This window comes from Schistocerca cancellata, chromosome 1 (genome assembly GCF_023864275.1).
Source record: "Schistocerca cancellata isolate TAMUIC-IGC-003103 chromosome 1, iqSchCanc2.1, whole genome shotgun sequence".
Taxonomy (NCBI): domain Eukaryota; kingdom Metazoa; phylum Arthropoda; class Insecta; order Orthoptera; family Acrididae; genus Schistocerca; species Schistocerca cancellata.
The window spans coordinates 418,557,720-418,582,958 of NC_064626.1; the positions used below are offsets into that span (position 1 = coordinate 418,557,720).

Sequence of the window (25,239 nt, forward strand, 5' to 3'; positions counted from 1 at the left end):
GTGTAATTCAGCTGTAGTTCCAACTCCGCTTTATCTCAATCGTGGGCATCTCACACACGGCATTTTTTTTAATGAAACAATATCACCAGTAATCTTGAGGAGGATTCTTAATATAAAACGGCAAGTCAGATACACAAATGTCAGCATCCTTAAAGATGCACTGCAACCAGTATAGAAACGGTGGTTTTAAGACGCCAATTGCAAAGGGCAGAGCTTGTGGCCTGCATGCCCAACTGTCTTCCCTCCAAACAAGAGGTTTAGATTGAGTTAAGAAAGGGCAGACGCTGTGTGGGAGCTCCGAGGAAACGACTGAAGGATGCAATAAGTCTAACATGACGCTGTGTCATATTAATGTTAACTACGATTGCCAGGTTTTCAAACTAAAAAAATACAGGAAAGTTTGGAAATGTTGGCCAAAATAGCCCCATAGTGGCATTATCGACATGTTTTACTTTCAGGAGGCGGTTATATACATTTGTACACAAAAGTGTACACAAATAACGAGTTTTCCCGAAACGCATAAGTTATTGAAGCTGCTTTTAAAAAACAGCTTGAAAATTAACGACAATTCTTCATTGTACGTGGTACTTACAATTACTTAATTACAGCAACTTTCGTACCATCATAGCACTATTCATATTTACCAAAATATTCAATTAGAACAATTATCATAAGATCATAGCTCTATTCACATTTACCGCTTCCTTTGCTCTCACTAAAAAAATTGACGTACCTTTCACACGTCTGGAAAAAACCGCCTACAAGAAAAGTTGAAATTTTTAATCCAACCTTCATGAGTTCAACAGTACTTCTCATTCTTACATCCGTCCATTTGTTAGTCATCATTTCGGCAGATACATGCACTTATAGTGCGCCCTCTTCGTTGGTGGTGTCTTAGTGATTTGGGAACGACGAACATGAATGATACAGAAACGTTAGGATAAATAAGCAAATAAATAAAACTTTATAAAAATGAAGGACAATCTCATCAAATACGTCAGATTCGTGAAATTGGTAAACACGAGGTAGCAATGAAGTGGGGATATTCCCGTACGACCATTTCACGAGTGTGCCGTGAATATCAGGAATCCGATGAAATATCAAATCTCCGTCATCGCTGTGGTCGACAAGAGAGTATGTAAGAACGGGACCCACGACGACTGAAGAGAATCGTTCAACGTGAGATAAGTGCAACTCTTAACATGTTTGCAGACATGCCTTGCAACGTGCTGAACAGAAGAGGTCGCCACCCTCTCGCACTCTTAGGGATTTGTGGACAGCTCTTCAGGATTCATGGTGTCAATTCCCTCCATGCCACTTAGTGTTGCAGCACTTCTGCGTGCTTGCGAGGTCCCTACACTATATTAGGCGGTTTTACGAGTTTCGTTCGCTCTTCAGTGTAGTACAGACAGCAGGAAATGTGGGTAAAATACGGGAGAGGCTGTAGAATACGGAAAATCTGGCTACCCCAGTTTTAACCATGTGGAGGTCTCAGTCCTATGCCGTTCATCCTCGAGACGATTTGTCTATCACGGCGTTATTTTTCAAAAGACAGCTGACGAAGAGCGAATTAGGAAAGGAAGAGTAGGAAAGAAAGGTTACTGGTGGAAGGATGGATTACCTGTTATCATTGGGGTAATATATGGCTCTCTAATTTTCGACTCTACCGTCAAATCTGGACTCACAGACGTGGAACACAAACCTACTGGACGACGAATGTCTGATATGATGGCAGCACAAAACGAAAGCTTACGTCGCGTTTTTATCATTCAGAAATGGCATCTGAATGTTATTTATTTGTGAGAAGATTGTGTTATGGCTCGTGCAAGGAGCAGAAGCGTCTACCAACACGTGGTTGAATCCGACATCGCAGGATCTTGGGCAGTCGAGATTCCAGTTCATTGTTACGTCACACTGCTGCTGGCGTTGGTCGGCATCCTGCGACTGTTTCTGAATATACACGGTTCAGTGACATTAATGTGACCACCACCTACGTTTGACGTTAGCGTGCAGTAACTACACGCAGGCGGCATGTGCCAGCACTAGCAGGATAGGGTAGCTATGTAAAGCCCATGTCGGAGAGGAGGAGGGGGGATGAACAGTTCAGTCGTTGTTGTAGTGCGGAAACGTAGCGATTTATCTGATGTCCAAAAAGGCATGATCGTTGATTTTCGGGCCAACGGTGGATGCGTTTCCGAAACTCCCAAGTTCGTAAACTGTTCGCGTGCCGCCTAGGTTAAAGTATACTGTGGATGGCAAAATGGTGCTGTCCAAACTGGCGCCGAGGCACTTGTGATGCAACACCGACCATAAATGACAGGGGTGAACGACGATTGCCGAGATATGTAAGGACAATAGACGTGCAGCAGTTGTGCAACTGACAGCCCAGATGAGCCAAGGTGTCACCAATTGTCTCTCCTCAACGACCGTTCATCAAACGTCAGTGAGCATGGGCCTCCACAAAAGGCGCCTGGTCCGTGCATCCATGCTGACTTGTGTTTATCTGCGACGAAGGCTGGAATCTGCACGCCAATAGCGCAACTTAGACGACCAATGAGTGGCGACAGGTGGCCTTTTCAGATGAATAACGTTTTATATTCCATCGGGCGGCGTGAAACATCTGAAAGTAAGGATCCTGCAACAATCATTGCGAGGGTCCAGGCCGGAGGAGCGAGCGTTATGGTCTGCGGAATGTTGTTGTGGCATTCCATGGGTGATCTCGCCCTTCTGGAAACCACACGGACCAACAAAAATATGCATACTTGGGGACCATGTCCACCCCTAAATGCATCTATTTCTTCCTCACCACGATGGCATCTACCAGCAGGACAATGCAATGTGTTACATAGCGCGCACTGTACTTGCGTGCTTAGAAGAGCACCAGGATGAGTTCCCCGTACTCCCCTGGCCACTAAACTCCCCGGATTTAAACCCAATCCAGGATCTGTGAGATCGCCTCCATCGAGCTGTTCGTGCCATGGATCCTCAAACGAGAAACCTGGAGTCGCAAGATTCCACGACACTTCCTGAACGTCTCGCAGCGATCCGCGGTGCGAAAGGTGGTTATCCAGGCTTTTGACAGGTGACCACGTTAATTTGACTGGACAGTGCAGAACAGATATGCTCAACGCGTTGCACCATCTTCACGTTCCCACGTGCTTAGCACCAGACAAAGCAGACATACTGCTCGGTCGGCCGTGCAGTATCGTACAGTCACGTCACGTACTAGAAACGACTAAATAGGCTCGTTCGCATCGAGACAAGTATCCAGACGGACAGCGTGAAGTAGTCTGCGGCGGCCATTACTGTGGTTTCCCTTGACGCGGCAGCAGAGAGGGGCGCGCAGTCGGCTGTGCACCCAGCGATGACTAGATGCAGGAATGGCAGCATGTCGTCTTTTCAGGCGAGTCGTGGTTCTGCGTACCGCATCAGCATGGGTGTATCCGAAGAGAAATAGCTTTACTATATTGCGTTCGTAATCGTCATACATCTAGAGCGGCTTGTTACATTTATGATGCGCGAAGGCCGTGACTATCTTTTAACAAGAAACCGAAGATCTATATTGCCTGTCGCGTCCATATCTACCTCGATACAGCGGGCGTTCGAGTGTCGCCCTAACCACCATGTTCTACAAATCTCTCACCCGTAGAAAACATCTGGGCATGGGGTGCAGAGACATTGGGACGCCACCATTACGACTGAAACTTTGCCATAGAGAATCTGCATGGAGGTGAAGTAACTTAACCCTTTCCTGTTAAACTAGTTCGATTCGATGACCAGTCATTGTTGCTGCCAGAGTAGCGTATTTGCTCTACTAAAATTCGTATCCTGTATACCCTCTTAATTATCTAATATTTTATCAAAGCTTGGCTCGACCGAAACTCATTCTTCAAGGCTGTTTTCACGTTTCTCCGATTATACAAGATACGCACTCTCTCTCTTTCCCAGCAGTTATCCCATCATTCATTATCTGTTGATATCATTATTTGTCAAAATTATTGTATTTCACCTCATTGGCCACATAACCTTCCTGTCGTCATAGTCGCCAGTTAACCAAATGAAGGAAAGTCGTATGCGCTGTCTGCATAAGATTTGCTAAAAGCTGCCATGTTCTCTCACTGTCGCCAGCCACTTGCCAACACTAGAGTGACTGAGCGGTTGTTGGAAGGCTTGGGCTTGAAGAGGGTACACCAGGACAAATTTTTTGCCTAATTTTTTATTTGCTTATAATGTTCCTCAGATCATTTCATGTAAAGTGTCATAAACGTTTAACCTGCGATTGACTGTAAGGGGTCTGGCGCATTCTTGCGCTCGAATACAACCGATGTAATATATAATAGTTACAGATCAAACTGTCAGTTTCGTATAGTATCACAGAGGACATTAGTATCAACTAAAATAATATTATCGACAAGATTTATCTTCGTAGCATGTTTTGTTTATGGTAAACAGGCTGAAAGCAAGTGCTTGTCTGGCGTCTGCTTAACTTGTCAATTCGCTAGTTTGTTATACGAAGTAAACAGTGAATGCTTGAAATTGAGAAAAATCGTATTTATACGGATAGAAAAGGTTCGAAAAGTAATCCCAGTCACGCAAAAATCCTTCGATTGAAAAACAAAAACCAGTTAATATATTTTTTTCAAACAAAGTGTTTCGACATCGGCGAAAAAAAAGGTCAGCTGTACGATGCGCATTGGCGATTAAAGATTTGTTCAGTTTTAAGAAACACAAGTTGAAAATTTAAATGTTTGATTTTCCAAAACAATATTTTTCAAATCGGCAGAAGCTGTGACTCATGAAATATACATGCAATTAAATTATGTCTGACTTATGAGTCTGCGTTTTTTTCTACTGTGGTACATAGGATTTTAGCGATATTAATTACTTTTGAATATATTATGGGAGTGGCAGTGGTCAATGTCTTACAAATATTTACCATTAAAAGCAGTCTTGATCACGATTTATTTATCAAGTTGACTTGTTTCGACCATTACTGTGGTCATCTTCAGATCACTGAATAGGAAACACTTTCTGTTGGAGAATCACTGCTATTCTCCAACAGAAAGAGGTTCCTACTCAATGGTCTGAAGATGACCACAGTAGTGGTCGAAACCGGTCACCTTGATAAATAAATCGTGATCAAGACTGTTTAAATAGTAAATATTTTAGCGGTATATTTCAATTTCGATTTTTGGTAAGCGCTTTTACAACGACTTTTTTTGTCTAACAAATGCCTATTTCAAAGTGCAGTCATTTTGTTAAAAACTGTTTTCCATATCTCTATGTACTACGTTAGACAATATCACAGTTTCAAAGCAGTTTCTGCAATTTTGATCTATGCCAAAAAGTGTGGCTTTCAGGGCTCCCACCAACCGCCCTCGCACTCTGCGAGCGCCTTTCGTCGATGTCTTGTAGTGGCCACTGGGTGTAAGTTTTTTTTACTTAAAAAGACGTATTACAATCTTAAGGGTGAAAATACAGGTATAAAGCCAGTTTTGTAATTTGTTATTTTATGGAAAAAGGTCATGAATATCGGCTCTAAAACCTAGCGTTACCCTGTCTGTCCCAGTAGGTTTTGCAATTTTCGTACCTCTTAATGAGAGGCGAAGTCCTGTGCGTTAGCTTGCAGCTCTGTTCTCGTTCCATGTAACTAATATCATATACTCTACAATGATATGGAAAAATTGTCCGGTATATAATGGTCAGCATACTGTTTAGCTAGAACAAGTGCTGCTTCCCTTTGAATGAAATGCAGCGCAGGTCACGGTTTCCGCGGTCGCAGTTCGCGAGAAGCGCGTGGCAGACGCCCCCCCCCTCCCCCCTACACAATGCATGCCATTACGACGCGCCTTACAGGCCGAAGACTGCCGGCGTGTTCACGCATACTGAACGTCCACTTCTGCCATTCCGCAAATGCTTGCCTCGCACACAACACCCCTGGCAGGATTTCAGGATTCCGCGAGACCTATTAACTTCTTGTTGCAACCGGTTAACGCTGGAGGGAATGTTATCATTGCGTTTTCCTTAAGCAGTTGAGCGTTGCTATCACCTTATCCATCTCTTTCGATCTTCGGTTTATTGTATAATGATCTACGGCGGTAAAGCTATAGCTGCGGGTTGCAGGATACACTTTTCAGTCCAATTATTCGGGCTGTACATCCCTTTATCTCACATCAGTAAATACGTACTGAACAAAACTAAAAAAAGAGACCCATATCTTTATCACCAACGGCATTTCAAAACGAACTAAAAAAAATAGTGAATTCTTCGACTGTTACGGCTGCATGATTCAACCATTAGGACTAACGCACATATTGGCAATCCACCTCCCACACTGACGCTGGTATCTCCGCCTTTCCTGAATGTTAATATCCTCTTCAAATGATACTAAGGCCGGCCGCAGTGGCCGAGCGGTTCTAGGCGCTTCAGTCCGGAACCGCGCGACTGCTATGGTCGCAGGTTCGAATCCTGCCTCGGGCATGGATGTGTGTGATGTCTTCAGGTTAGTTAGGTTTAAGTAGTTCTAAGTTATAGGGGACTGATGACCTCAGGTGTTAAGTCCCATAGTGCTCAGAGTCATTTGAACCATTTTTGAAATGAGACTGAATCGTTCTATTTGGACTTTCACTTCTGTTCGCCGCCCTTTGCAAGAGCTCAGAGTCCACTCACCACACTTCGCCTACACTTTACCACCACTGCTGTAAGGAAATATATATGTGCAAAGCGGAATCCGAAAGAGAGTTCAACTATTTCTTCTTCACATTCACGGGGCATTAACAGATGGAAATGCTACGTTTACCTGACGGAAGACATTGTAAATGAATTGAACCACCAACTTCGGATTTGTAGTTTCACATACACGTAGCTACTGTCTTTCGATATTTACCGTAAGTTCGTCGTTATTTACTTCTTAAAACATTTCGCGGAAAATTCAGAACTAAGCCTCAAAAGCTCACCGAACTACACAGTTAGATTGGTCTGAGATTTTGCAAAATTCTCACAAATCACCATTCGTAACGTCGTAACACTGACCTCGATCGAAACATCTCCGAAACAGGCAAACACGCTGCGTAATTTAAAATATGATGATGATCATCATCATTTATTGCATTGACGGGCTAGGCCTACAGAGAAGAACAACAGGAAAAAATAACAAACACAAAAACCCCAATAAAAGGAATGTCTGTCAATCACAAGAGAGGAGGCATTTGCTGCAGATGGCACTTTTTTTCCGGTCTCAAGCGTCATACTCCACAGCTGCTGGTTCCACTTCTTGAAGGATCGTCGTTCTTCTTTAAAATATGATACAGCTAGAAATTTCAGTCTCACATATTCACTGGCTTTTGCGATTTGTTAAAAAATAAAAGATTTGGAGGAAAAATTAAACAGTAGTGTTGAGTACTAGCTTTGCCTTTTTTTGCTGGAATATGTTTAGAAGGTCTTGACGAGAGAAAAATGATCCCGGTGCGTACAATATTATGGGTACGAGTCACAACTGGAGGTCACGATTGTCTACATACGAGAAACGCAGAACTGAACCAGAACACACAACCATCCCAAATCACAGAATGGTTCCGGAGTACTAATTTCGTCAGTCCCTTTATTTCCTTCTGTTATCTGTTACGGGACAAGAATGAGTTTCATTTACTCTGCAACCTTGTTTCTCCTCTCTAGGTTTCTCTGCCAGCCAGCCAGACCATACAAGTCTATTCTACTTCTTCACATCGGCATTCTTCAAGAAACAGTTGCTGAAAACGATGACCATAAAGTAAATGACAAGATTGGATTTTGCGGAGGTGGAGACGCGTGAGGGTATATGTTAACTTAATCGACGTTCGGCGCTACCAACAGAAACTGCGATGTTTAACTTCACCACGCAATTTTGACCGTACAACTGCTAGATCGCTGGCGTTTGCAGAAATGATAAAAACAGGGAAGTCGCCATGAAGGGTTCAAGACAAACGCGATATGTGACGAAACGGAACGACGAACCATTCAGACACCTTTTATTGTGCCGCTTATATGCAGTTACCATTGTTGTCTGGAACAGCATCTGACAAATCGCCAAAGTAAATTTTTAATTGACAGAATCTATGGTACTCTTTCCTAAAAATTTTGTTACTTGTGAAATATCGATAACTGCGACCATTCTCTCAGGAATGTCATGGAACATTTACACACCGAGTATACTTGAAATTGTGAACTAGTATAAGTGCCTGTATCAGTTCTACTTATCATACACAGAATCCCATGCACTCACTTTGTGCCGTCTTCCGCAGAAACGGCGGCATATGACAGAGGAAATTACGGCTCGCCCGTAAATGGAGATGTAACCTATTCATTACGACAAGACGTGGATGACTGTCCATTAGGGAAAAAAAAAAAAACATTTGTATCATGTAAGCTGTGGCACGGTGTGTGGCGGGAGGTACATTATGTACCAGAATTCCCTCAGCCCCCTTTTTTCCTTTATCATTCGGGATGGTGCATGGGGAGAGATTTCTTGTACCCCTTTCAAAATGCACACATTTATCTAATTTCACACTTATGGCCAGAGTATTTTACAGATTATAATTGCAGAAAGAGATACGTCTATTGACCCACATTGGAACTTGGCCCCATTGAATTTTGTGAGTATAGTTCTTGGCGATTAACAGCGCTTTCCTGTATTATCTACCATTGGAATTTATTGAACACTTCTGTCACGCTCTCAATCACTGATCTCGTGACCAAGGCGCAACTGTTCTTTGAATCTTCTCAGTCTCTGATGTTAATTCGATAATAGTCTAGGAAGGGTCAAATGGGGTTAAGTGAGCACTATGAGAACAAGACTAGGGTAATAAGTTACGTAAGCTTACAGAAACGTATGCTACGTTATTCAGCAGCTTTGACAGTACTTAGACATTGGCTTACACGATGAATCCACCGAAGTTATGGGGGTACCAAGGGTTTTAATGGAGTCAAAACTGTTAAAGGCTTTTCTTCTATTGTTCGTAGTTGTAAACAAGTACTTAAACTTAACTTAAAAATTAGACTCGAGTGTGACTGTCGAGACGCACTGATTTTTACGCTATCTTCTGCGGGTACAGCTACTATGACAGAAGAAATTACGGCTAGCCCGTAAGTGGGGATGTATAGGGAAACCAAAGAGGAAGGAATTATTTTACGACAGACATCGGCAAAACTGGCCCTGCGGAATGTTTCGGTGGCTTTCCACATGGTCAGAACAGCGACCTACGTATGGGAAAGTGAGATTGATCAACAGTTGAATGTAAATGACAATTTTCTTTGTGGAGGCAAATACGTCACTCTACTAAATTATTCCGAAAAACTGAATTTACACTTAACACCACGCCATTATAATTCAATTATATCTTTTCCTTTTCTAAAAACTACTCAGACAATACCTATACGCGAAGAAAAAGGTTACAATCATTTGAGAGTGGAACTTATTTCCTCTATTCCATAAAGAATCAGATAATCGTAACTGTTGGCAATTAGGTGAAAATGATAGCTTCACCACCTAAAAAGAAGTATATTTAGTCCATTTCTGTTACGTCCCCCATCCCCCCGCCGAGAGTCGACAATGCGACTGTAGAAAGTAATGCAAGAATGTCTGCTAACGTAGAATTTCATTCAACAGCTTCCGGGGCTGACATTCAGCTGCCTCTGGCTACCACACTTGTACCGATATCATATGAAACAAGTAATGGAAAAAGTAACTGTTATAACGCATTTCAGACATGCGATTAGTTTGCCGTCTCAGCAGCAGCCGTAGCTGTTTATTTCCGTATTGCGAATGGAAAGACAACAAGATACTATGTAACACACCGTAACTTTTTTTTAGTTGAAAATGTATTCTTTCTTGAATTAAAAAGATTTCCAGTTATGAAAAGTAGCCCCGTGATACGGAAGCAGAAACTAAAAATCCATTATGATTATTGTTGTCTGCAAATACAATATAACCATTAATGTGAAGCCGATTTTGCAAATGTATTGAGAATCTCATTTGTAGCGTAATAAGAGAGAGAGAGAGAGAGTGATCCGACACACAACGGTCACCTGGTTTTCGAACCATTTTCATATTTTCATTAGGAAACGTGTTCATTGTTTTATTTCTGACAAATCTTTATGTGGAGCACGGTATATTTTATGCACCATAATGACAACGTGACACGATGCTGTAGCTCACAATTAACACGTTTAGTAACAAAAATTTTTTGAAGACCAGAAGACGGCAGTTATGTGTGTCGAAACCGGTTGTCAAAAATGACGACGAATTTATGGGAGTTCGGCTAAATAAAATTTTTTATCTCTATTTTACAAGATGTTCTGTTTTTCTGTAACGAAATCTTGATACAATGTACAATGCCACGCACTGACAACTAGAGGATGTCGGAACGTTACACCACGAATCTGGCGTTGACAATGTCTCCAGAAGCCTAACAGGACGCAAACGCTTGCAAACTCAACCTGAAGTACAGAAAATATAGTAGGAAGTAACATAAAAAACAATGAACTCAGAGGAGAAATTAAGAGAACCAAACATCGAACCACGATACAAGGAACTATGAAAGAAACAAACTGACGTTCAATTCATTACCACATCCCCAAAACGTTAGTAACGTGCTCCACCAGAAAAATCGAACCAAACAAACCCAAACGACAAGCCGGTGAAGCCACCAGGTCTGTAACGCAAACAATGACAAAAAACAAAAATAGATATGTTGGTTTGGTAGGTATGTACGAAAATATACAAATGGTTCAAATGGGTCTGAGCACTATGGGACTTGACATCTGAAGTCACCAGTCCCCTAGACAGAACTACTTAAACCTAACTAACCTAAGGACATCACACACATGCATGCCCGAGGCAGGATTCGAACCTGCGACCGTAGCGGTCGCTCGGTTCCAGTCTGAAGGGCCTAGAACCGCTCGGCAACAGCGGCCGGCGAAAATATACATCGCACCCAATACCCTCGAATGGAAACTGCCAACACTGTTTTATAAATTTTTCCAACCAATGCTATAACTCCGTAAGTTTCCACCTTGCACTGTTGTAGCGTGACCAGAACAGAGACGTTGTCTTCTTCCTACGGTGGGTAAGTTCGAAAGCAACGGTTAATGAGTTAGCTCAAACGAACATTCGACTGAGCGTCGGCGGCCGCTGCTAGTCCATTGCCCTTCAGGAGAACAATGTCGGGTACAAACCTGTCGTCGACGCGCCGGTGTGGAGGCCGGCTACGGTTAGCGGCGAGCGCGCGCTTGGTCACGTGACGGTGCGGCGCGTGCACGTGGGTTCCGTCTCTGCTCGCTGCTCTGCCTCAACTCACAACATGCACACCGGCCGGCGGTCGCGGCCCAACTGACTCACTGAGCGGCAGCGGGAGCGCCACGCGGAGAAACCGGCCGCGCCGCACCGCGCCACGGCGTGGCGGGGCGGAGGGAAGCACCCCGCCGCCAGGCACCGAGACGCCCACGCTAAATATAGTGTCCGTCCTACCCTGCTCCTCGAGCACGGGATCTGCGTCTTGTACGCGAAACACCGCACAAAAAACTGATTCCTATTTCAGTATTTTCGGGTTCGAAAAATCAACCTTGGAGCACCAGATTAGCTGGTCACACTGGAACGGGTTTTCGCGGCGGGTCACAGGTACGCTGCTTGACAAAAAACGTGAAGTACCCGACACGTACACACCGTTGGCAGGTATGTAAATTACAGTAGAGCCTCGCTAATCTATCTGCTATTGGACAGGGAGCATGATTAGAACGCAGAGAAAGTCGTATTATCAGAGGAACACTTTTATTGATTCATAGTACCACAGTACTGTACAGCACATCTTTAATGTTCAACTGGAAACACTATTTGAAATATGTTAAAACAGTAAGAAAACGAAAAAAAGAAAGCAATCACGCACTACAACACTTCTCACGGTCCGTGCGGCTCCCGCCGTCGGAGGTTCGGGTCCTCCCTCGGGGATGGGTGTGTGTGCGTGTTGTCCATAGCGTAAGTTAGTTTAAAATGGCTCTGAGTACTATGGGACTTAACATATGAGGTCATCAGTCTCCTAGAACTTAGAACTACTTAAACCTAGCTAACCTAAGGACATCACACACATCCATGTCCGAGGCAGGATTCGAACCTGCTACCGTAGCAGTCGCGCGGTTCCGGACTGAAGCGCCTAGAACCGCTCGGCCACCACGGCCGGCAAAGTTAGTTTAAGTTAGATTAAGTAGTGTGTGGGCTTAGGGACCGATGACCTCATCAGTTTGGTCCCATAAGACCTTACCACAAATTTCCTCACACGAAAGTGTAATGTACTGTAAAAAAAAGTCTGTATCATATGGTAATACGGTGTTACTGTCAGTGAAAACATCTGTACATACCTTATCACAGAAATGCATTGACATCCAACTGATTTACACCTAACTATTTAAAACCTCAGAAATTACAAGGTGAAGAAAATGTTCTGGTCGTAAGCAAGATGAAAAAAGTCTGTAATTTTATTTTGCTTAGCAGACGACAACTTTGATCTATTGCAGGGCTTCCCAACCTGTGGTCCGCGGACCCCTTAGGGATCCGCCGGCTCTTTGTAGGGGGTCCGCGGACACCTTTCACCAAATCGTGTAAAATAATGAGTAAAATTATTGAAGAAAAATGTGAAAATAAAATTCATCACAATTGTTTTTCGTGTGAAAAACATGTGTACTTTTACTTCAGGTCGTATCCCCAAGTAGCCTTGCGGATCTTAAGTGAGAACGTATACACAGTTTAGTGCCGGAGAATGGGGCTTCTCTGATCGACTGTTTAGCAACAATACGGGGGTCGTTTGTGCCCCAGCTCACGGCGCTAGATGCGCTGAAACCTTTTACGCATGTGCGCAGCGAGCTTTGTCGACCAATCACAGCGCTCGCTGGCACGTATGCGGCCCCAGGCATCATTAAATGTTAAACTTGCTTTGTCAGTGCAATGGATCGGTGGCTGAAGTCAGAATCATTGAAGAAGAGTGCAGTTTCTCCATCGCCTTCACAACAAGGGAAGTTTCCAGTTGAAATGAATGAGGAGGAAGGAACCACACACACACACACACACACACACACACACACACACACGACTGTTACGAAATATGCATGCTCCTTAGACAGCAGCAGCCAAATAGTGGAAGTGAACAGATCATAAGCGGCAGCTTGTCAACAGCGAACAGTTTGGACGTGACGTTGATTGCTCTTGCAGGAAGACAGCTCCATCGTGTGAAATCTCAATTACCAAGTAATTTTAATCAGGCTATAGTGTTTTGAACAAAGTGAGTAAATCCACTAGTAAGTGTCTGGATATAGTGGGAATTCAAATTGGATCGTCAATTTCAAGTTGTTTTCATTCATCTCTAAACCAAAGACTGTTGATACTTCGGGGGGGGGGGGGGGGGTGTCATTGGGAACATGGCACTTGCATTGAGAAGCTTTCAGTTCCCATGGGTTTCGCTCTGAAATTTAAAGTTACTGTGCTCTTGACTGACTAGGGGTCCACCATGGATTTTCAACTGAAGAAGGGGTCCGCCAGCTGAAAATTTTGGGAAGCCCTGATCTATTGGGCTAGACCTAGCACTTTGTTCAATTTATTGAAAGGCTATATCAAACGCATTTTTAATATTGCATGTGATACTCGATCAGTAGGTTCATTCTCTTCGCTGTAGTCGTCATCTTTCTCGTTCCCATCGGTTTTTCCAGTGCCAGCGCCAGTGAGTTGGCCGTGAGTTAATTCTGCTTCCCGTGTGTAGTCAACAATGACTGGGTGTTGTGTGATGTCCTTAGGTTAGTACGGTTTAAGTAGTTCTAAGTTCTAGGGGACTGATGACCATAGATGTTAAGTCCCATAGTGCTCAGAGCCATTTGAACCACTTTTTGTAGTCAACATTAGCTATACTGGTCCACTCACTCACGACATTGGGCTCAACTTCCGCTTGTAAAGACAGTATCACATGTTTACGTTTAGCTGGATCCATAATTTAATTTTACGTACTTTAGTAAGTAAAAAGAAAGAAGTTTATTGAAAATACGTATACAATAGCACCTACTGATTGAAAAAGAAAGTATCGAATTATCACACCTAGCTACGGCCAACTATCTGCTGATCCATATTGCACACGGTGAGACATCGACAAATCCAGGACTGATTGTAGCAGCGGTCAGTGTACGTAAACAAACTCCTGAGATGGGATGGTTGCACTAAGCGGGAAGTCGGTCCATCCGAATTCGTATTAGCGAGGTTCTGCTGTAACAGTGTTGCAGATCTCTGTCATAGATAAAACGGTCTCCTGAGTAAATTAGTCTTGTTCGTGTTTAGGGTTGTTACCAGTCCTGGTAGAATATGTCAGGGGCGTGAACTGTGTTGAGTGATCATGTTGAAGGACACAAATGTGCCGCGTACTCGTGTATGAGTGCTGTAAGCGTCTGACACTGTTTGAAATTGTGGGTCACCATTTGGCTGGCTAGGCGAATCGTGCACTAGCCAGTTCGGATGAGACAGTGGTCCAATGCTGGATTGCATAGGAACACGAGGGCAGGCGTACTTCTCGTCAAGAATCCGGTCGCACACATTTGACCACTACAAGGTAAGATTGCACATTGTGCACTAAGCTCATCGTAACCCCTTCACGCCAGTGCCTGCCATCCGAAAACAAGTAATGAAGTTGTAACCTCCCCACAAAATAATTTACCGCAACCTCTCAACAGAAAATATTAACATAAATAATATTCACGTTTAGTGTAACCTCAAAACAGAAAAATTCCTAAACCTCTCAATTAAATTGTCGCTCACTTATAACTTTTCAATAATTGACTGTGAATTTAACCTGGCAAATTTTGGACGTCAGCAGTGCTGCGTCATGGCCCTGAAAGATCATTCTGAATTAAAAAAAAAAAAGAGAAAAATTGTTACCTCAATGAAGTGGCCGGATAACGCATATATACCTGCTCTTAAAATAATGTTTTCTGGCACAGCCCTGTGCAATGCTGGCCGATAGATTTGTCATTTATGAAAGGAAGCAACTGATTTTTCTTTTGCGACAATAGGGATAATCATGGATGAGAGAAATTAGTAAATTCTTTAAATTGAAATGAATGGTTGTCAAAAGTTACTTTTTATGAGAAAGATTATTATTACGAGATTTTTAAAACATTTACATGGGACTTGAGATGACATTACTACATATGCGCGAGGCTGCTTTTTACCTTATACAATAATACTCAGGCTCTGGCACCGCTGCACCGCGACCGGCCACCCAACACGATACACCAGACCAGACCAGAGCAGACTAGCGCAGACTAGCAACAACTTACTGCTACAGCTACACAGTTCGTACTGCAGTCAACACTGCTCTCTGGTCAGCGATTCTCTTATACCTTGCATATCGCAGGCAGCGCATGAGCAGTACATCGAAATTACATCTGCTCGGACCTCTTACAAAGTGCCTGCACCATTTTGTGTCATTCCGATCCATTAGTGTCTGTCAGAAGCTGAGCTAAGAAGTTACCATCCAGTGAGTAAGCTGAAGTTAAAACCACAACACAAAATGTTGCGTGTGGAATGGTGTCATGACTAGGAAGTGTGGAAACGCTTTGTTTTCGATGATGAGTCGTGGTTCTACACTACCCCGGACGACCATCGTCGGCGACGTTGGTAAAGGCACCTTTCTTTCAATGTTTTGGACTAGTACAGTGGTGTTACCCTGCCATCATGACATCGGGTATGACGACAGGTCAGGCTGGTAGTGACAGACGGAACTCCAACGGCACATCTATACGTCACGGGCATTCTGCGTCCTCATGTTTTACCTCTCCAGCAACAGTATCGTGGTGCCATTTTTCAAGAGTACAATGCTCCTGCATACAGGGCACGTGTGTCTACGGACTGCCTGCATGATGTTAAGGTACTCCAATGGCCAGCAAGGTCTCCAGATCTCTCCCAGTAGCCCAGACGTCTACTGCGCCCCAGAGCCAGTATCCAGAACATCAAAGACCATTTATCCTCAGTAGAGGATACGACGACTTTAACACCCTTTCTAGCCCAATCAGTGCACGCATGTATGCAGGTCAGAGGTGGTAAAGCGGCATACTGATAAGTGGGCTCCTAATGCCAAGGTCTTTGTAAATTTGACGGCTTGTGCAGGTATCGATCCGTGATCCACGCTTAGTCCCACGTTTTCACCATTCCTCGTGACCAGAACATTTACAGAGGGTTGAGTTCAAATAAAAATTTGCTTCTACTGTGTTCATTATTGTGTTAGGCATAAGTATGTTACGGCCATTATATTAAAGACATTGTGAGTTACTGTACGTAAACACAGGGTCAAGAACGGCCGCTTTCTAGCATATCACTGTCACAATTTGTAAGTAGGCTGTTTATGTTTTTTTATTGGTAACGCCACGTAGCGCTCTGTATGAAAATCACTGGCTGTGCTGTGTGCAGTCTGTGGCTAGTTTGCATTGTTGTCTGCCATTGTAGTGTTGGGCAGCTGGATGTGAACAGCGCGTAGCGTTGCGCAGTTGGAGGTGAGCCGCCAGCAGTGGTGGATGTGGGGAGAGAGATTGCGGAGTTTGGAAATTTGTAAGACTGGATGTCATGAACATGTATATTATGGTTTTTCAACACTATTAAGGTAAATACATTGTTTGTTCTCTGTTAAAATCTTTCATTTGCTAACTATGCCTATCAGTAGTTAGTGTCTTCCGTAGTTTGAATCTTTTATTTAGCTGGCAGTAGTGGCGCTCGCTGTTTTGCAGTAGTTCGAGTAACGAAAATTTTTGGTGAGGTAAGTGATTTGTGAAAGGTATAGGTTAATGTTAGTCCGGGCTATTCTTTTGTAGGGATTTTTGAAAGTCAGATTGCGTTGCGCTAAAAATATTGTGTGTCAGGTTAATCACAGTCTCGTATACAATTCTTAAAAAGGGGACGTTTCAAATTTCCTTTCTGCTATCGTCCGTACTGACTTCCGCTCGACGACGTAAACGAGTTCAAAGCCGAAAATGTACTACAACAAAACAATCCCTGAAGACGCCGCACTGTATAACATACTTACAGTGAGGCACAGTTGCAGTAAAGCGAAATCCGACGCCTGTGACGTCTGTCCTCTCGAGCGTGCACCGCACTTCAGAGCCCGCGGATGAACCATGAAAATCCACCGAGTTACGCCACACACCGAAGGGACCCGCCCTCTGGGCACATCTGCGAGACTACACCCGAGGTCGGCAGGTCGAACGAGTCAAAAATGTCCACGTAAATGTCCTGCGGTTTTGGCCCAGCGCAGAAATCCGCCCGTATGTGGCCAACTATTCGGGAACATTTTCATATACAGGATGTAGTGTAATTAATAGCGGAAACAGACAAGGGCGAAATATCACGAAGGTGATCCCGAAAGTAAAGCTCCATTTTTTTAAATATAAGGAAAGATTTATTTACAATAAATTGTTCGTAGTATTGAAACTTGAAAATTTTCGATTTCTACACATAATCACCATTTCGATCGATGCATTTTTGTAAACTTATTTGTATGCCAGTTGTAAGTAGGCTGTTTATGTTTTATTATTGGCAACGTTACCTAGTGCTCTGTATGAAAATCACTGGCTGTGCTGTGTGCAGTCTGTGGCTAGTTTGCATTGTTGTATGCCATTGTAGTGTTGGGCAGCGGCAGCTGGATGTGAACAGCGCGTAGCGTTGCGCAGTTGGAGGTGAGCCGCCAGCAGTGGTGGATGTGGGGAGAGAAATGGCGGAGTTTTGAAATTTGTAAGACTGCTATGTACATTATGATTTTTCAACACTATTAAGGTAAATACATTGTTTGTTCTCTATTAAAATCTTTCATTTGCTAACTATGCCTACTAGTAGTTAGTGCCTTCCGTAGTTTGAATCTTTTATTTAGCTGGCAGTAGTGGCGCTCGCTGTATTGCATTAGTTCCAGTAACGAAGATTTTTGTGAGGTAAGTGGTTTGTGAAAGGTATAGGTTAATGTTAGTCAGGGCCATTCTTTTGTAGGGATTTCTGAAAGTCAGATTGCGTTGCGCTAAAAATATTGTGTGTCAGGTTAAGCACAGTCTTGTATAATTGTTCTAAGGGGACGTTTCACAGTGTCATACCAGCCCGCCGCCAAGCTGCTGAAGAAGAGTCGGACCTCATCTTTCATCTCGTCGTCGTCACTGAAGCGCCTTCCAGTCAAGAGTTATTTTAACTCGGGGAACAACTGGTAGTCAGTGGGCGCTAAGTCTGGACTATAGGATTGATGGGTGACGATGTCCCATCGAAACTGTTGCAGAAGATCCACGGTTTGAAGGGCGATGTGGGGGCGAGCATTGTCATGCAGAAGGCTTATGTCTTTGCTCAACATTCCTCTTTTTCGGTTCTGAATCGCCCGTCTGAGTTTTTACAATGTCTGACAATACCTATCAGGAATTATTGTTGTCCCGGGAATAATGAAGTCGACCATCAATATTCGCTTTTCATCCCAAAACATAGTTGCCGTGACTTTAACGGCAGACTGTGTGAGCCGTGCTGCAGCTCGCATTGGTGCAATGAGTAGGTTTCTGCCAGACCGTATCGTTTAGTTGGCATGATTGCGTTGTTTGTCTTCTTCTCGTGTTCACTGGCGCCACTCGGTTTCGTAAGCATTGCCTGTCCGCTAGTGGCAGCAGCGGTGCTTATCGATATCTGAATGGTGGGCTCCATGTCGTTCCCAAGTTGTGCAGGGGCCGTAAACCATAAAATTACCAAATTATCAGCAACCAGCCGCAAAATCTTGTTTTCTTTATTTACTTTTGCAAATCGATTTCAACTGATTAACAGCCATCATCGGTGCTTTCAACTAATATGTGCCCTGACTAGTAACACTGTCTTAAGCAGAGATTTTATGTTTGACCTCTGCTTAAGACAGTGTTACTACTCAGGGCACATATTCGTTGAAAGCACCGATGATGGATATTAATCAGTTGAAATCGATTTGCAAAAGTAAATAAAGAAAACATGATTTTGCGACTGGTTGCTGCTTATTTGGTAAGCTTATCGATATGTAGTAACTGCTGCCCTATCTTTGGGGCGACCTCGTCCTTCTTCGTGTTGGTGTGAGTGTGGCAGTTTGGTTGGGGATGCAGGAGCAGCGAGATCCGCGCAGAGCGACAACACGTCGGTACCGCTGGCGGCGTGTGTGGACTGCCTGCCGGATCGAAGGGCCGTGGTCACGAGGGTGCACGACCTCGTCGAAACAGGATCCTGCATGTTTAAGTTGAGTGCATTGCAATTCGCGTAGAGAAACCTCCACCATCGTGAAATCTCGCGCTTCTCCAGTGACTTGGGTTCGTGTTGCTGTTCGTAATGTCGCCAAGGCGAAAAGCAGCGAGGGAGTACCTAGGGGAAGGCGGATCTGGTTAGCCTTCCTGAGCTTTTAATTAGTATTTACTATTTTCAGCTTCTTACATTGTTAAGTTCAACCAGCGGTATTTTTCTGTCTTGTGGCCGCTAACGCTTCAGTTACCTGCCCTGGGGGTTAGTGTGTGTAACGGCAGTGTACATTTCCTCGCCTTGCCACCGCCGCTGTCCGGTGAGGCGTGTAAGTTTAACAGCTTCTTGACTGTATGTTGGTTGGCGTTCTTCTACCTTAGTGGTAGTCATTCCTTCTTGTTCCGGGCGCTCTAAGCACAGTATTCTGCGGACGGAGCCCAGACCGCCGGTTCCGGCTGTGGCGTAATTTTACATCTTGTATTTGTTTTGTTGGATGTCAGGTAGCCTCACCAAGATTATCATTTGTCGCTCGTTAGACTGCCACTAGTCTGCGTTACCATCTTGTGATCTGAGTGCAACTCTTGGCTGCCTTTCTCTTCGCTCGCGAAAGTGTTTTTGGTGTGACCTACTCAGAGGTTCACTCCTGGAGCACCGTCTATCACTGGCCCTTGTGTTTTATATTATTATACTATTATTAAGTTACCAACATTTGTCTCACCTGTTCGGTGATCTGTTGATGGTTTTTTTGAAATTAACTTTTGATATGCCATTCTCCGTTTGACAGTATATCTGTTAAATTTTTTATAATTGCCATTTTGGCGTTAAAGGCCTTCAGCTGTGATTGTGGTTACTTGCTTTAAAATTATGATTGCGACCACATTGGCCTGTCTTCAAAATTATTGGCTGTCTGTATTTTATGTATTTGTTAAATTTTAAATAATTGCCATTTTTCGCGTTAAAGGCCTTCAGCCATGATTGTGGTTACTTGCCTTGAAATTCTGATTGCGACCACATTGGCTTGTTTTCCAAAATTATTTGCTGTCTGTATTTTACGTATTGTTAAATTTTAAATAATTGCCATTTTTCGCGTTAAAGGCCTTCAGCCCTGATTGTGGTTACATGCCTTAAAAATCTGACTGCGACCTCATTGGCTTGTTTTAAAAAATTATTTATTAAAATAAATGAGTGAAATTGCAAAGCAAACCAATAGTATTTGATTCGGGTCCCGCCCACAATCGTAACATATCCTGCCTTCCTTCATTACCTAGGTTTCACTGTGTTCTTTTGAAATTTCTCGGCTTGGGTGAATCGGATCGCCGCCACTAGCAATTGTTGTTTACTCTCAGGTGCGAAGTGGTAAGCCGAGGTTTCAGCACCCATGACTACTGAATCCAAAAGATTGTCTCTTCGTATGCACAGCGCTAAAGAAATTGGCAGGAAGTTTCAACGCGTTGTCGCTTGTGATCCTGTGTCAGCTTTCTTGGGGCCCGTTTAGCGCACACTTTCCGGAATTTCAACATTTCAGTCCGGTGAATGGTACTTCGAGAAACCTCAGGAAAAACACTGCTAAGCTCATCGAGTCTAATCCACCGATCTTAAAGCAAGATCTGTTCAAGCTTTGCGATTGTCTCTTCGGGGATTGGCGGTCTCCCGCTTCTTTGCTCGTCTTTAATTTCAATACGACCACCTGCAAACTCTCTATACCATTTGTGGACATTTTTTACATCCATACACTACTCTCCATGCACTTCGGTCAGTTGGTTTAACGCCTTTTGCACTCAAAAGCCGAATAACTGCGCGAACTTCGCACCTGGCGATAATGGCTGATGGGAGTTCCATTACAACCCGCTACCAAGCCGGGACTGGAAGCTCTAGCGGATGTGCCGTGGTTTCTGTAGAGAGTGCAGGGAGCGAGGAAAAAAACAGTATCTCCAACAACCACGCAGTTTCCCTGTGGCCCCAGAGCTTTGGAGACCTTGCTTTTGGGGTTACTGTTGACGACAATACAAGTAAATGAACTCTACAGAGAGCGAATTCCATATGTTTACTGTCATCTCCAGCAAGTGGACGAGTTACCTCACCCTAGGTATCTGCACTGTGTGCTAGTGCAGGAGAGTCAAAGTCGTTATTCTGTCATGCTTTTTAATCACGTCATGTCATGTTTACATGAATCGTACACTGTGATTCGTTTTTGGACAGGTCTTAAGAGGAGGAAGTGGATTATCCAATAAAAAATGTAGGGTGATGTTTAAAAAAGACGTACTGTTGTTCATATCTTCGTAACTAACAAAGTTACAAGAAAGTCAATCATTTTGGTTAATGTCCATCTAGCAGTTAAACACTATTTGCTTCATATACACATTGTTCAGTCACATTTTTGTGACCAACTGTTAAAAGCCTGAATAACTCCCTGGACGTGCAGGAAGAGGGTGAATGACCTTCTGGAAGGTATCGACAGGGAGGTGCAGCCCCGTAGCCAGCTGCGCTAGGTTTCTCGGCGGAGGATCGATGGCGCCAACAGCCCGATTGGTGTGGTCCCACAGATTCTCGACTGGGTTTAATCCAGGGAGTACGATAAACTCACCTTGGTGCTCTACTAACCACGCACGTTCAGTGCGAATGTGTGACATGCTGTGTTGTGCTGCTGGTAGGTGCCGTCGTGCCGAGGAAAAAGTAACTGCTTTTAGGAATCGATTTCGTCACCAAGGATAGATGCATATTTGGATTCATCCATTGCGCCTCAGTCCAATGACTAGATCCTCCAGGAAATGTCATGAAAACATTCCTCGGACCATAACGCTCCTTCCTGCAATCTGGACGCTATCGACGATTTTTGCAGGATGTTTGCTTTCAGATGTTTCATGTCGTACACGCCAAAGCCCCTGTCCGATTGGGCATAAGATTCGACACGGTCGCGAGTGGAACAGTGACCCGAAAACGTAGAATAAATTTCTCTTATTTCACGTCTGTGGTCACAGAATTGTAGGACCTCAGACTTCCGGTTTCTGCATTCTGACAAGGGAACCTCCCCATCGCACCCCCCTCAGATTTAGTTATAAGTTGGCACAGTGGATAGGCCTTGAAAAACAAACACAGAACAATCGAGAAAACAGGAAGAAGTTGTGTGGAACTATGGAAAAAATAAGCAAAATATACAAACTGAGTAGTCCATGCGCAAGATAGGCAACGTGTGCTCCCGTGGTTAGCGTGAGCAGCTGCGGAACGAGAGGTCCTTAATTCAAGTATTCCCTCTAGTGAAAAGTTTAATTTTTTATTTTCAGACAATTATCAAAGTTCAGGCACCCACACATAATCAACTTCGCTCTCCAAAATTCCAGGACATGTTCAGATTTGCTTGGACATATGCAGGATTTGACGGTCTACACACGGAAAAATTTGAAAAAGTTAAAGACATATGTTTTGACAGAGCACAGGGAAAACTGTGCGACTGTGAAACTGTTGCATTCATTTGTTGCAATTTATGTGACAAACTCTTACGTTTTCATCACTTTTTTGGGAGTGATTATCACATCCACAAGCAAACCTAAATCGGGCAAGGTAGAAGAATTTTTTTACCCATTCGCCAAGTGTACAAGTTAGGTGGGTCGACAACATATTCCTGTCATGTGACGCACATGCCGTCACCAGTGTCGTATAGAACATATCAGACGTGTTTTCCTGTGGAGGAAATGGTTGACCTATGACCTTGCGATCAAATGCTTTCGGTTCCCATTGGAGAGGCACGTCCTTTCGTCTACTAATCGCACGGTTTTGCGGTACGGTCGCAAAACACAAGACACTAAACTTATTACAGTGAATAGAGACGTCAATGAACGAACGGACAGATCATAACTTTGCGAAAATAAAGAAAGTAAATTTTTCGCTCGAGGGAAGACTTGAACCAAAGACCTCTCGTTCCACAGCTGCTCACGCTAACCACAGGACCACGGCGCTCCTGAGCTCAACGCCCCCTAGATGTTGCCTATCTTGCGCATGGACTATTCAGTTTGTGTATTTGGCTTATTTTTTACATAGTTCCACACAACTTCTTCCTGTTTTCTCGATTGATCTGTGTTCAGTTTTTCAAGGCCTATCCACTGTGCCAACTTATAACTAAATCTGAGGGGGTTGCGATGGGGAGGTTCCCTTGTGAGGACCTACAAGTTTGTGACCATAGACGTGAAATAAAAGAAGTTCATTGTTCGATAGAACATGAAACTCCACTCTGTGGAAGTCCAGTTGCGGTATTGGCGCGCAAATTCCAGCCTTCATCGTCGATGAACAGCAGTGCAAGGGTGCACGAACCAGACGCCTGCTGCAGAAGCCTGGGCGCAGCAACGTTCACTGAACGGTCGTTGAGGAGACACTGCTGGTAGCCCCTTGGTTCATCTGTGCAGTCACGACTGATGACCTCAGATGTTGAGTCCCATAGTGCTTAGAGCCAGAGCCATCTGTGCAGTCAATTGTTCAAAAATTACACGACTATTCGCCCGAGCACATCTCAGCAGCCGCCGTTCACCCCTATCATCTATGGCCCGTATTGCACCGCAGTTGGCTCGGCGCCGGTTTGGATAGCGACATTTTGCCACGCATGCTATATGTTGACTTAGCTGTTTCGGAAATGTTTCCATTTCGCCCGAAAGCCAACGTCGGACAAATCGCTCTGTTACCGCATTACAACAACGACTGCAGAATTTTCCGCTGCCACCGGCACACATTACATACCCTCCGATGCTGGTGCTGCCACACACCGTCCGTGAGTCGTTACTGCACGCTCATACTGAACGTAAGAGGCAACCATATTAGTGTGACTGCAAGGTGCATTATTTTTTTCTTTTTTTTTTTTTTTTGCTTCTGGACAAGAAGTTGTTTGAGCTGGTCAAGATGAAGGGGTAATCCTGTATATGTAAATGTAAATATGGGACTCAGTCCTTCGAAGAGTTGAAACTGATAGAGTGGCCCATTATTTAAAGCACTCGATTCACAGTTGGAAGGAATGAGATTCAAATCTTCTTCTATCTACGTGGAATTATGCTTCCTGCCATTTCCTTAAATTACTTAATATGGTTGCTGGAAAGGTTCCTATTTAAAACATCACAGACAATTTCCTCTTCAGTATTTGCTCAATCTGAACCTCTGAACCTGCGCTTTGCCTGTGATTAACTCGCTGTGGACGAGAGTAGTGAGACAAACCCAACATCACACCACTCTGCGTTGTTTCCAAATTTATTCAAGATGGGGAATCCAAGATGGCGGCCATAGATGTAGCAACATCACACTGACGTCATGGTGGGATGTACAAATTTTGGTGGGAAAATAGGTTAATTGGGATACCTCCACTAACCTAATTTCACGCCCCCTCCCCCTCCCTCCTTCCCCTCCCCTCCCCCCATCTGGAAATTGGCATGAAAAGGACTCAGTCTGTGCTGGACTGCCAGATAGGACACACTTAAGACTTGTATGCAGTGCTGTATACTGTTTATTTAAACAATCTGAGTTGCCACTGATTGAGCACTATACAGTATCTCCATCCAATGTGTTCATCTTGAGGTACAGAGACCTCCTGACCTAGTTCACAGCACCGCAGCCAGAGGGTGCTGTTGGCCTTCTCTCTCCTCTCCCCTCCCCTCCTTCTTCCTCTCACCCTCTCTTACTACTCCTCTATCCCTCCCCTACAGCTCCTCTCCTCCTCTCCTACTGCTCCTCTCCCCATCCCCTCCCCCTCCCCTCCTGTGACATAATCCATGATGGCGGCCTGGAGAAAAAATGGCAGGAAATTCGCTCATTATGTGGTATGCTTCCCGAGAGGACGGACGTAATTGTTCACTGTGTACTATGTGTTCAATGTGTGAGGTGTCCGTGCTGGAGGAGGCGGAGTTTAACAGGTTTAATAGTTGTAATTATGCGTCTGAGTACTGTGTTCATAACCACTTGCGCAGTGCTTGGAAAGTAATGGTATTTGGTGAATGTAT

The 25,239-nt window shown here is 44.0% G+C and overlaps 1 protein-coding gene across 1 annotated transcript in view; it reads right to left on the reverse strand.

Annotated features, from left to right (window-relative positions):
• The window catches only part of LOC126175902 (unconventional myosin IC), a 405,132-nt gene extending 393,773 nt beyond the window's left edge, over positions 1–11,359 (reverse strand). The window contains exon 1 of the mRNA XM_049922966.1: positions 11,212–11,359. The gene's annotated coding sequence lies outside the window, so the exon portion shown is untranslated. The remainder of the gene's footprint in view (positions 1–11,211) is intronic.
• Between the last annotated feature and the right edge of the window lie 13,880 nt (positions 11,360–25,239).